This window comes from Prosopis cineraria, unplaced genomic scaffold (genome assembly GCF_029017545.1).
Source record: "Prosopis cineraria cultivar Desert tree isolate PC_DT_omini unplaced genomic scaffold, ASM2901754v1 PC9, whole genome shotgun sequence".
Lineage (NCBI taxonomy): Eukaryota > Viridiplantae > Streptophyta > Magnoliopsida > Fabales > Fabaceae > Prosopis > Prosopis cineraria.
The window spans coordinates 10,641,998-10,654,415 of NW_026555340.1; the positions used below are offsets into that span (position 1 = coordinate 10,641,998).

General features: G+C 35.2%; 1 long non-coding RNA gene across 1 annotated transcript; it reads right to left on the bottom strand.

Annotated features, from left to right (window-relative positions):
• Positions 1–323: 323 nt before the first annotated feature.
• On the bottom strand, positions 324–1,977 carry LOC129319983 (uncharacterized). The gene is made up of 3 exons (XR_008595573.1): positions 1,880–1,977; positions 1,153–1,218; positions 324–601 (listed from the first exon to the last, which is right to left on the bottom strand). It is a non-coding gene; the product is annotated as an uncharacterized LOC129319983 (long non-coding RNA).
• Positions 1,978–12,418: the final 10,441 nt, after the last annotated feature.

Below are 12,418 nucleotides of genomic sequence, written 5' to 3' on the forward strand. Positions count from 1 at the left end.
GAGTGCCTTGCCTATATGCTTGTACTGAAATTAAATCATTTCATGAAAATATATGTGATTGTATAGACAAGTACTTGACACAAGAAGCTCAGGAAAAGATTTACAGCAAGGCAATAGTTCCAGTTGAGACTTATGATATTCCTGTACCAAATATCCTGAATTATGATGACTACAGACATACAGTGTTGCTTCAACCTGTAACACCCTCAAATTTACAAACCAATTTTTCGCAAGTTATTAATTCAACTCATTTTTTTTATTGAACCCTTATCATGGTAGAAAAATTTCTACCATGATACATTCAAGACAATATACCACAGGTCTTAAAATATCTCAAAAAGTAATTAGAACCATGAGGGACAGACATGATCCTCATAGCATGTTATTCAAATCAGATCATAAATCAAAAGGGACAGACATAATCCTCTTGGACATATAAATGCATTTAATAAAAAGGATTAGAGTTTACATGCTCCACAAAGAAGATATATCCTAAGTTGGCACAAGATACATTGTATAATCCAAAATAAGAGGCAACGTAAAAGATAGTGTCTCATACACCACAGTTACACCTCTGGTGCTTTCTCGGCCGGACTCGCTCCTGTAAAAATATTAACCACGGGGAATGAGACTTAAAAGTCCCAGTAACCAGAAATTAATATGTAATGATGCATGCGGATGTAACTAATCATGCGATTGCTAAATGGGCACACAAAACATTTAACCGAACAATACTTTCAAACAAACCGAACAAGTATTTAATTTGCATGACTGCACCTTATATCCTCCTTTCGCCATGCTCGGATGCCAAATCACCCGGCCAAAGGTGAGTTGGACCAAGCGACACGCCACTCATTGGGTCCAATAAGGGCTTACCACGTGGTAATAATTAACTAAATAGAAATTTTCATTAACACCATACATTAAAATACCCTGACAAGTCATGAATCATTCAAATATCCAAATAGGAATATATCCAAACAATAATATCTCATCATGATAAATAAAAATAAATTTTTAACCCACTTGGCAATAATTTCAAATAAGTATATAACAGTATTTATTTTCAATAATTCATAATTTTTTCCAAATAACAAGTCAACACATAACCATTCACAAACACACTCATCACAACATATTAATAATGGTTACCTTGTGTCTTGAATAACAAGTTCCCCTTCACAACTCCTTTTTCACCACTATCTTTGTCAATATAATCTACATAATTATTTCACAATACTATATATTAATTTTACATTAAAATAAATAACTCTAATTTAAAGAGTTAGAAAGTCTTATATCTATAATCCATATTAACACTAATTTAAGATTTATGCTTCATTTAACTTCCCAAATTCTTTTCTAAAATTCTCGTACCCTAATAAACTATTTTTAAGCCTCAAATCACTTCTAGTATCACAATTTATCCTTCTATATTCTAAAAATTCGTCCAAAAATAAATTAAAATTTTAGAATTATCCTGAAGCCTCAAATCATCTTTCTATAACCTCAAAAATACCTATTCATACTTAAATAAATATCTAATAATCAGAGGTTCATCCCTACATCTCATATTCCACATAAATTCAACCATATAGATCTAGATTTTAACTCAAAAATTCTTAAACATGAGTTTCAACCTCAAGAAAATATTCTATAATATTTATTATATCCCTAAGAGTTTTAACCTATATTTTTACTCCATCATATCATCAGATTAACTATCCTATAGAAAAATCTTAATCAGAATATTTACTCTATCCTACAAAATAATCATATCACTAAAAAGCTAATATTATTTAGAAAATAACTATAAAATTAATTTTGTAATTAAATAAATTTTTTAAATGCTAATCTAAACAGGAAAGTTAGAACATACCTGAAGAAAAAGAAAATAATCCCCCCTTGCGAGAAAACGCTGAGCAACGTGAGAGGAAGAGAGAAAAATAATATAAAAATGGGATTGTAGTCCCAAAATTATATTAAAAAAACTATAGGTTTGAATTTAATTATTCAAACCTTTGGGCCAAAAGTTGCAATTTCTTCTAAATTGCATCTTAGCCTCTCATACTTCCTAATGCACACACCCCCTCCTTTTTATACATGAAGGCACCTCTTCTCTTCCCTCATCTAACCAATGTGGGACTTAGAAACAACAACCTTCCTCCCCCCTTTTTTTGTTCCTTCTACATTCTCTTTTTTTTAACACACACATAAAAAAATTATTTATGTATTATATCTTAACTAAATATTGCTTATGTGGTTTTAAATTTAAATTTTTAAATTCATAATTAAATACCTAACCATAATATTATTTCTAAATAACCTCAAATAATATAAATTCCTATTATTATCATTTTTTCCTCAAAACCTAAATTCCACAATTTCTTTATTATATAAAAATCAGGATGTTACAATTCTCTCCTCCTTTTAGAAATTTTGTCCTCAAAATTTAATAGATAAACTTAGAAACTATGTACCTAAGCAAATAAATGTGGATAATCTCACCTCATACTCTCCTCGGTCTCCCAAGTAGCATCACCTAGGGCTCCACCCTTCCAAATCACCTTCACGAGTCGGATGGTCTTATTGTGCAGTTGTTTGTCCTTAAAGTCCTCAATTCGCTCCGGTTCGGATCTAAAGGTCAAATTCTCCCTCAATTCCACTTCTTCAAGTTCAATAACATGGGAGGGATCTGGGTTGTACTTCTTCAGCTGTGATATGTGGAACACATTATGGATACCTGTAATCTGTGAAGGCAATGCAACTCTATATGCAGTAGATCCAATTTGCTCCAAGATCTCATACGGGCTCATAAATCTAGGTGTCAACTTCTTTGCCTTAATGGATCTACCAATGCCTGTCACCGGAGAAACCTTCAAAAATACATGATCTCCTACTTCAAATTCTAACGGCCGTCTCCTTTTATCAGCATAGCTCTTCTGTCGGCTCTGAGCTGTTAGCAATTTTTGCTTAATCATTGCAATCTTCTGGGTGGTCTGCTCTACAATTTCTAGACCAATGATACTCCTTTCACTTAATTCTGTCCAACACAAAGGCGATCTACACTTCCTTCCATACAAGGCCTCATAAGGCGCCATCCCAATACTAGAATGATAGCTGTTATTATAAGCAAATTCAGCTAATGGCAAATGATTATCCCAACTACCTGGTAGTTCAATGGCACAAGCTCTCAACATGTCCTTCAAAGTCTGGATCGTCCTCTCTGTTTGTCCATCTGTTTGGGGGTGGTATACGGTGCTAAAACTTAGTCTGGTACCCATAGCCTTCTGTAGCGCACCCCAAAAGTTTGAAGTGAACCTTGGGTCACGATCTGACACGATTCTAAGGGTATAACATGAAGTCTAACTATCTCCTTAATGTATATCTCAGCAAATTTTTCTAATATAGAGGTAAACTTGATCGCCAAAAAGTGAGCTGATTTAGTGAGTCGATCTACTATCACCCAAATAACATCCTTACTTGAGGGTGTTCTTGGCAGTCTAGTGATGAAATCCATGGAAATATCATCCCATTTCCACTTTGGAATATCTAACGGTTGCAGTGTTCCAACTGGCTTCTGATGTTCTATCTTTGTCTCCTGACACGTTAAACATCTAGAAACAAATTCAGTTACATCTTTCTTCATTCCTGGCCACCACCAACCTCGCTTCAAATCATGGTACATTTTAGTTATACCGGGATGAATTGTATATTTGCTCCTATGAGCTTCTTCTAAAAGGATATTCCTCAATCTTGGATCATTAGGTACACAAATTCTACCTTTATACCTCATCATTGTGTCCTTAGAGATGGTAAAATTTGGGGCCTTACTTACCACTATCTCCTTCCTTATATTCCTTAAGTAGTCATCACTCTGCTGTGAGACTCTGAGATCTTCCCAGAATTTGCTCTCAAAGTCTGCTACCTGGAGTGTGGCCATTTGATGTTCAATCACATCTACTGGAACATCATGAAAACTGTTCCACAAATGATATTCATGAACCATCAAATGTGCAGCATGAATAGTCTTTCTACTTAAGGCGTCAGCTACCACGTTAGCCTTACTCGGATGGTAATGTAATTCAAAGTCATAATCCTTCAGAAATTCCATCCATCATCGCTGCCTCATATTAAGCTCTTTTTGATCAAATAAATACTTCAGGCTCTTATGATCACTGAAGATTTGAAACTTAGATCCATACAAGTAGTGTCTCCATATCTTCAGAGCAAACACAACTGCAGCTAACTCCAAATCATGAGTAGGGTAATTTTCCTCGTGTGGTCTCAACTGTCTGGAGGAATAGGCAACCACTCGATCATTTTGCATCAAAACACATCCTAAACCCTTTAAAGAAGCATCAGTGTACAGAGTGTACGGCACCACAGGGTCAGGAATTGTCAACACTGGAGTAGTGGTTAACCTCTTTTTCAATTCTTGGAAAGCAGCTTCAATTTGTCCGTCCAAATAAATGGGGCATCCTTCTTAGTCAGCTTAGTTAAGGGCATCGCAATTTGCGAAAATCCCTTAATAAAGCGACGATAATAACCTGCTAAACCTAGAAAGCTTCGTATGTCTGTAATAGATTTTGGCTATTCCCACTTCATCACTGCATCAATCTTGCTAGGATCCACCGCAACTCCGTCTCTGGACATAACATGGCCCAAAAACTTTACTTCTTGGAGCCAAAATTCACTCTTGCTTAATTTGGCATAAAGCTTATTTTCCTTCAAAACTTGTAAGACAATTCTTAAATGCTCACCATGAGCCTCCTCATCCTTTGAATAAATAAGAATGTCATCAATAAACACTACTACAAACTTATCTAAATAGGGTCGAAAGATCCTATTCATATAATCCATGAACACCGCAGGAGCATTCGTAAGTCCAAACGGCATCACCATGAATTCATAATGCCCATATCTCGTCCGAAATGCTGTCTTAGGTATATCCTCCGCTCTTACTCTCAATTGGTGGTACCCTGACCTTAAGTCAATCTTTGAGAAAACTGCGGATCCCACAAGCTGATCCAGCAAATCATCGATTCTCGAAAGTGGATATTTGTTCTTGATGGTTACTTTGTTCAATTGTCTATAATCAATGCACAATCAGAGGCTTCCGTCCTTCTTCTTTACAAAAAGGACTGGAGATCCCCAAGGTGAAACACTCGGTCTGATAAAACCCTTCTTAAGTAGTTCTTCAATTTTCTTTTTCAGTTTTGCTAACTCTGAAGGGGACATCCGATAAGGAGCCTTAGAAATTGGCCCTGTACCGGGTACCAATTCAATTGAGAACTCTACCTCGCGCTTTGGGGGTAAACCGGAGACTTCGTCTGGAAATACATCCGCAAATTCTTTGACAATTGGGATATTCTTCACGCCTTTATCAATCTCAGCTTGGATAGAGAAGAAAACCATGTAGGCTTGGCAACCCTTCTTCATACATCTATCAACTTGCACCGCCGACAAGAAAACATGATCTTGAGTCTCGACTGGGGTCACCGACAAAGAAGATAAAGACACACTCCTCTCTCTACAATCTAGGATAGCACCATTTACAGCCATCCAATTCATTCCCACAATTACATCCATACCTCTTAGTGGTAGGATAATTAAGTCCATAGTGGTTTTCCTATTTTTAAACTCGACTACTAGGTTAAGGCATGCCTTAGCAGTCCTTACAGATTCTCCCGCAGGAGTAGACACATTCATATTAAAAGGTAAAATACACACAGGCAAATCAAGGTTCTTTACACAAGTTTCAAAAATAAAAGAGTGTGTAGCACCCGAATCAAATAGTGCAATAATATCATGATGAAGGATTTTGATGTTACCTCTAATGGCATCTGGGGAGTTCATGGTGTCCTGAGTAAGAGCAAACACACGGCTAGAGACAGTAGGATGTTGGGAAGGGTTCTTCATATTTGAGCCCTGGTTGTCCCCACAAAACTTTGCAATGTGACCGGGTTTCCCACAAATATAACAGACCCAGCACTGTCCGAAATGACGACGCCCGCATTTAGTGCACTGTTGAGAGCTCGCTGTACTCGGGGTAGGGGTAGATACTGTTAGGTTCCTCTATGAACCGTGATAACTACTATGATAGCTCCTCTATCCTTGGCCCCTTTGAAATGGACCCTTCTGCCTTCCTTGGTTCCATGAGCTACTCGAATCCTGATGGTTTTTCTTCATAATGCCTCCGGTAGATCGAGGGTAGGTTGGGGGTCTACTATATGAATAACCCCTCTTCTCTCTCTCGACCCCCTTCTTACTGCGAGCTACTACTTGTAGTTTTATGCACATTTTGTCATAATCTCGGATATCTAGATGAGCCAATTGCTCCCTCAATTTTGGTCTAGCCTTCTCCAATAAGCGCTTGGCCTTCCATTCAGAATCATCCCTATACTGCAGGTACGTGGAGTATCTAGATAACTCCTAAAACTTAGCAATAAATGTGTCCTCATCGAGGTTCCCTTGCTTAAAGGCATGGAACTCCACTTCCTTCTCAGACCTTAACTCTGCTGGAAAGTAATGCCTGAATAATTTTTCCTTGAATTACTCCCAGGTGAGTGTAGAATCATCCCTGGGCCCTGCTGTCTCCCACCAATCTCTTGCTCCTTTCACTAGGAGCATTAATGCTACTTGTACTTTCTGATTGCTGGTGCATGTGACTACTTGAAAGATGGACTCGAGTCTCTTCACCCATTCCTCTACCACGGATGGTTTAAGGTTACCATCAAACATAGGAGGGTTAAACTTCCTAACAGTTTCCCACACATCAGTAATGGTCGGTGGGGCTCTCTGTTCCTCCTGCCTAATTTCCTCCCTTCTAGACTCATGATCTCTCGGAGTGGCGGATATGAGGAACTGCCTTCCCCCACATGACTCTCAACATGAGCCCTATCTCTATTTTCAGTTACCTTTTACCTCTTTAGCTCCGTCAACTCTTGTTCGTATCCTTGAACCTTGTCTGTTAATGTTTTTACAAGCTTTCTCAATTCCGCCAAGTCAGGCTCCTCATTTGGCAGTGGCAGTGGTAGGTGCTCATGTTGGAATCCTGAGTTATCACGAGTAACAGGCATTTTCTCTCCCTTCCTAAAGGATACAAGATATAAATAATAAAATTAGCCTAGCTACATAATGGCCATACAATGAGAAGCACCATAACAATGTATATTGCCAACCGACTATATGCAATGCACCACACATAATAAATACATATTAAATTCACACAAATAATAGTTTCAAACAAAAGTTTAAATAAGTGTTACTAAAATAGAGGCTTGAAACATGATGCTCTGATACCAATATGTAACACCCTCAAATTTACAGACTAATTTTTCACAAGTTATTAATTCAACTCATTTTTTTTCATTGAACCCTTATCATGGTAGAAAAATTTCTACCATGATACATTCAAGACAATATACCACAGGTCTTAAAATATCTCAAAAAGTAATTAGAACCATGAGGGACAGACATGATCCTCATAGCATGTTATTCAAATCAGATCATAAATTAAGAGGGACAGACATAATCCTCTTGGACATATAAATGCATTTAATAAAAAGGATTAGAGTTTACATGCTCCACAAAGAAGATATGTCCTAAGTTGGCACAAGATATATTGTATAATCCAAAATAAGAGGCAATGTAAAAGATGGTGTCTCATACACCACAGTTACACCTCTGGTGCTTTCTCGGCCGGACTCGCTCCTGTAAAAATATTAACCACGGGGAATGAGACTTAAAAGTCCCAGTAACCAGAAATTAATATGTAATGATGCATGCGGATGTAACTAATCATGCGATTGCTAAATGGGCACACAAAACATTTAACCGAACAATACTTTTAAACAAACCGAACAAGTATTTAATTTGCATGACTGCACCTTATATCCTCCTTTCGCCATGCTCGGACGCCAAATCACCCGGCCAAAGGTGAGTTGGACCAAGCGACACGCCACTCATTGGGTCCAATGAGGGCTTACCACGTGGTAATAATTAACTGAACAGAAATTTCCATTAACACCATACATTAAAATACCCTGACAAGTCATGAATCATTCAAATATCCAAATAGGAATATATCCAAACAATAATATCTCATCATGATAAATAAAAATAAATTTTTAACCCACTTGGCAATAATTTCAAACAAGTATATAACAGTATTTATTTTCAATAATTCATAATTTTTTCTAAACAACAAGTCAACACATAACCATTCACAAACACACTCATCACAACATATTAATAATGGTTACCTTGTGTCTTGAATAACAAGTTCCCCTTCACAACTCCTTTTTCACCACTATCTTTGTCAATATAATCTACATAATTATTTCACAATACTATATATTAATTTTACATTAAAATAAATAACTCTAATTTAAAGAGTTAGAAAGTCTTATATCTATAATCCATATTAACACTAATTTAAGATTTATGCTTCATTTAACTTCCCAAATTCTTTTCTAAAATTCTCGTACCCTAATAAACTATTTTTAAGCCTCAAATCACTTCTAGTATCACAATTTTATCCTTCTATATTCTAAAAATTCGTCCAAAAATAAATTAAAAATTTTAGAATTATCCTGAAGCCTCAAATCACCTTTCTATAACCTCAAAAATACCTATTCATACTTAAATAAATATCTAATAATTAGAGGTTCATCCCTACATCTCAGATTCCACATAAATTCAACCATATAGATCTAGATTTTAACTCAAAAATTCTTAAACATGAGTTTCAACCTCAAGAAAATATTCTATAATATTTATTATATCCCTAAGAGTTTTAACCTATATTTTTACTCCATCATATCATCAGATTAACTATCTTATAGAAAAATTCTAATCAGAATATTTACTCTATCCTACAAAATAATCATATCACTAAAAAGCTAATATTATTTAGAAAATAACTATAAAATTAATTTTGTAATTAAATAAATTTTTTAAATGCTAATCTAAACAGGAAAGTTAGAACATACCTGAAGAAAAAGAAAATAATCCCCCCTTGCGAGAAAACGCCGAGCAACGTGAGAGGAAGAGAGAAAAATAATATAAAAATGAGATTGTGGTCCCAAAATTATATTAAAAAAAACTATAGGTTTGAATTTAATTATTCAAACCTTTGGGCCAAAAGTTATAATTTCTTCTAAATTGCATCTTAGCCTCTCATACTTCCTAATGCACACACCCCCTCCTTTTTATACATGAAGGCACCTCTTCTCTTCCCTCATCTAACTAATGTGGGACTTAGAAACAACAACCTTCCTCCCCCCCTTTTTTTGTTCCTTCTACATTCTCTTTTTTTTTAACACACACATAAAAAAATTATTTATGTATTATATCTTAACTAAATATTGCTTATGTGGTTTTAAATTTAAATTTTTAAATTCATAATTAAATACCTAACCATAATATTATTTCTAAATAACCTCAAATAATATAAATTCCTATTATTATCATTTTTTCCTCAAAACCTAAATTCCATAATTTCTTTATTATATAAAAATCAGGATGTTACACAACCACCTTTGACTACCCGGCCTCCTAGAAGGCCAAGAACTCAGAGGTTGAATCCCAATTCTATGATAGAAGGGTGTATCACTGTTCAAGATGTGGGGAGCCAAATCTTATTATGAGGACCTACAAGAACTCGAATCCTAGCTAAATATGATTATGAATATTGAGCATGATTATATGTATCCCAACTAATTAATTTTTTTAAAACATTGGGATGTAGCTAATATGTGGATCCACACAACCCATTAGTCTTTTAGCATAGGTTGCTTTTTGTAAATGAGTAAATGACATGGGTCATTTTGTGTAAAGAGGTATAATCTTATAGGTTACTTTTTGTAAATGGATTTTATATGGTATGGGATGCCTTTTGTAAAGTGGTGTATTTGTATGGGAAAGGAAAAAGATTTCAATTGGGTACTTGTTCAGAGATTGGGCAAAGTACTAGGATCAAATCATTTCATCCTTTGTCTACAATGTAACTGACATTATGCTTAATAAAATTACCTTATACATGCTAATTACCTTACTTTACATGATAGGACAAAATTTAAAGTAATGTTATGTTTGAATGACTTATTCATGATCTTATTTTTATAGGTTTCACTACCTTACAGTATATTGCTAATGTCCTTACCCCACTTGTTCTTTACAATATTGGCTTCAAAAGATTACCAAGTATTGGTCTCTTTATTGGAATAACTTGTATGTGACCTTACTTTGTATGGTTCATTACCTTATAGTATGTTGTTAATATCCTTACCATACCTGTTCTTTATAATACTAGTTTCAAAAGAGTACCAAGTATTGGTTTGTGTGTTAGAGTGACTTGTTCATGACCTTACTTTGTGTGGTTCATTACCTTACAGTATGTTGTTAATATCCTTACCACACTTGTTCTTTATAATACCATCTTGAAAAGAGTACAAAGTGTTGGTTTATGTATCAAAGTGACTTATTCATGTCCTTAATTTGTGTGGTTCATTACCTTATAGTGTGTTGTTAATGCCCTTACCCAACTTGTTCTTTACAATACAAGCTTCAAAAGAGTAGCAACTATTGGTCATTGTATTAGAATGACTTGTTAGTGACCTTACTTTGTTTACTTCATTACCTTATAGTATGTTATTGATATCTTTACCACACTTGTTCTTTACAATACATTACTCAATGTAGCATTCTACTTAATAGTATATTGTTAGTGTATGTATGCTACTTGTCCTTCACAACACTAGTTGCAAAGAGTACTAAGTGCTAGTCTAAGAATTTCACTTACTTGTTTGTCACCTTACTTTATGTGGTTCATATGCACTAGAATAAGAACTTGTGATGAACAAGAACTAAACTTGATTTCTCTATATAATGAACAAGAGCATATAATATCACACTTTAAACTTATCTCATATGCACTAGAATAAGCACTTGTATAATTAACATACTTGACTATTACAGAGATATAAGGTAAAGCATAAATATCAGACTACACACATATTTCAAATATAGTCACTAGTCACATTAGGACCCTTGCATGCTAAAGTTGATAGAGTCAATTTTTTGTATAAAATCCTTAGCAGCCTTTTCAAGGTCTAGGGATTGACATGCTGTAGGTGCTAAATCTTGTGAGGTTGTGTTTTTGGTAGAAGCCTTAGTTTTATGTGCTTTATCCTTTTGAACCTTCAGTCTATATCTCTTAGGTTTTTTGTGATTAGGCTTGGCACTATCTTACTTAACAGATTTCTCACACTCTCCCTTGTGATCATATTTCTCTTTGTGATTAGAGGCTAAAGGAGACCTTACCTAAACAATGCTATCCGAAGAGAGCATTACGGTGAGTAGATGAGGATCATTAAGTGATAATGGATTCTTCTTGAATTGGGCTAATATAAACTGTGTAAGGATGATCCTAGGGATTGCCATAGATGTAGTAAACACACCAGTGACTTTAATCACAATTGAGAAACTAGGATTCTTGAGAGACTCAATGTAGTAATTGGCTATATTAACCATAATATTTGAATGAACCTCATGTTCTTGAGGTTAGTTTTCAGTGCTAGAACCTATCCCCTTATTATGCTTAGACTGAACCTCTTCTTCTTTATATGGTTCTTTATGATTCTCCCTAAATTTGGCCATAACAGACTAAAGAATGTCATTCTTTCTCCTCTTTCTAGTTGATGAGGAAGTATAAGTCATGTAGACAGACACGTGGTCATAGTCAAACTCAGGTGCTTTAGGCTTACCCATCAAACTTTTTATTTTTGCAATCACTGCATCCTTTATGGCAGCCATTTGTCTTCTTATTTCTTCCTTTACAAGCTCAATCTCCTCTTTGAATGACCCTTTAGGTTTTTGTAGGCAGAGAGAGAGAATAGATCTTCATGAATCTTGAATATATAGTGGAGCCACTTCCTTGTAGTTAGATTAATTTGTACATCATCCTCATTTATTAGAGCAGAAGAACTTGGTTCCATATTTCCTGCTTCAACTCTTCTGTTAGAGATACTTGGTGTAGCTGATGTACATGGTGTAGTAGTATTCAAAGCAGCATTTTGACTTTCATCATCATCTTCATCATCAATTATAGGCAACTGCATCTTTCTCAGTGTAGTGACTCTTATGACATAGCAAGCGTCGATCTTTCCTTTCACATACTTAATCTTCTTGTCATCCAAGATTTTTGAAATCAAGGATGCATAAATGAGGTACTGTGGAGACCTTTTTAGGTCTACATTTACCATCTCTGTCATTTTCTTTAGAATTATATCTGTAAGATTGATGGTATGACCTCCAGTATGGCTATTAACAAAACATATTCCTTATTCATGAAACTATTGAATCCTTGTTGTTTGCATAGCAGAGAGTGAGTGAGTTTATGATGTAGAATCTT